The sequence below is a fragment of the Rhinopithecus bieti genome, unplaced genomic scaffold (assembly GCF_001698545.2).
Source record: "Rhinopithecus bieti isolate Rb0 unplaced genomic scaffold, ASM169854v2 scaffold_41901, whole genome shotgun sequence".
NCBI classification, from domain to species: Eukaryota; Metazoa; Chordata; class Mammalia; order Primates; family Cercopithecidae; genus Rhinopithecus; species Rhinopithecus bieti.
In genome coordinates, this window is record NW_016817180.1 from 234,421 (window position 1) to 236,264 (window position 1,844).

The window sequence follows — 1,844 nt, forward strand, 5'->3', positions numbered from 1 at the left end:
TTAGCAAACTATCACAAGAAGAGAAAACCAAACACCGCATGTTCTCACTCATAGGTGGGAACTGAACAATGAGATCACTTGGACTCGGGAAGGGGAACATCACACACTGGGGCCTATCATGGGGAGGGGGGAGGAGGGAGGGATTGCATTGGGGAGTTATACATGATATAAATGATGAATTGATGGGTGCTGATGAGTTGAATCCAGTAGGTGGCCCCTTGGCCATGAAATGTGTGGGAGACACTTTTCCATAACTTGACACTTCTTTCAGTGGGAGGGAACTATCGAAAGGAACAACAAGCTTATGAATACATTGGGACCTGGAATTCAGTTGTCGAACCACGACAGTGACAGCGTTTAACAAAGCTTAGAGAAACCTCCAGAAGACTGCTATCATGGGAGAGAAACCCAAGCTCCACTACTACAATGCACGGGGCAGAATGGAGTCCATCCGGTGGCTCCTGGCTGCAGCTGGAGTAGAGTTTGAAGAGAAATTTCTAAAATCTGCAGAAGATTTGGACAAGTTAAGAAATGATGGATGTTTGATGTTCCAGCAAGTGCCAATGGTTGAGATTGACGTGATGAAGCTGGTGCAGACCAGAGCCATTCTCAACTACATTGCCAGCAAATACAACCTCTATGGGAAAGACATAAAGGAGAGAGCCCTGATTGATATGTATACAGAAGGTATAGCAGATTTGGGTGAAATGATCCTTCTTCTGCCCTTTTGTCATCCTGAGGAAAAAGATGCCAAACTTGCCTTGATCAAAGAGAAAACAAAAAATCGCTATTTCTCTGCCTTTGAAAAAGTCTTAAAGAGCCATGGACAAGATTACCCTGTGGGCAACAAGCTGAGCCGGGCTGACATTCACCTGGTGGAACTTCTCTACTATGTGGAAGAGCTTGACTCCAGCCTTATGTCCAGCTTCCCTCTGCTGAAGGCCCTGAAAACCAGAATCAGCAACCTGCCCACGGTGAAGAAGTTTCTACAGCCTGGCAGCCCAAGGAAACCTCCCCCAGATGCAAAATCTTTAGAAGAAGCAAGGAAGATTTTCAGGTTTTAGTAAAGCAGCCATGGAGGCCAAGAACATACAAAACCAATATTCTAAAGTTTTGCAACAATAAAGTGCTTTACCTAAGAAAAAAAAAAAAAAAAAAAAAAAAAAAAAAAAAAAAAAAAAAAAAAAAACAAGCATAGGAAAGTTTGGGAAGGTAGACAGAAGAAAGTGGACTACCTAGGGCTATTGGGACTTGAAGAACACGATGATTGTTTTCTGAATTTCTTTATTGCCTCCTATACATAATAAACAGGGCTCTGTAGCCAGCTCCAACTCAGAAATCATACATCAACTGTATGTCAATTGATTGTTCCTTTATTTCACTTTCCCAGTTCACAGCAGTGTACTTTCTTTCTTTCTTTCTTTCTTCTTTTTTTTTTTATTATACTTTAAGTTCTAGGGTACATGTGCATAACATGCAGGTTTGTTACATATGTATACTTCTGCCATTTTGGTGTGCTGTACCCATCAACTAGTCAGCACCCATCAACTCATCATTTACATCAGGTATAACTCCCAATGCAATCCCTCCCGCCTCCCCCCTCACCACAATAGGACCCGGTGTGTGATGTTCCCCTTCCCGAGTCCAAGTGAGCTCATTGATCAGTTCCCACCTATGAGTGAGAACACACGGTGTTTGGTTTTCTGTTCTTGCAATAGTTTGCTGAGAATGACGGTTTCCAGCTGCATCCATGTCCCTACAAAGGACACAAACTCATCCTTTTTTATGGCTGCATAGTATTCCATGGTGTATATGTGCCACATTTTCTTAATCCAGTCTGTCAC

General features: G+C 42.6%; 1 pseudogene across 1 annotated transcript; it reads left to right on the forward strand.

The window, feature by feature from the left end:
* The first annotated feature begins 251 nt into the window (after positions 1–251).
* LOC108517818 (glutathione S-transferase A1 pseudogene) lies at positions 252–1,186 on the forward strand (annotated as a pseudogene). The gene has a single exon (XR_001882216.1). The product of XR_001882216.1 is annotated as a glutathione S-transferase A1 pseudogene (transcript).
* The last annotated feature ends 658 nt before the right edge of the window (positions 1,187–1,844 follow it).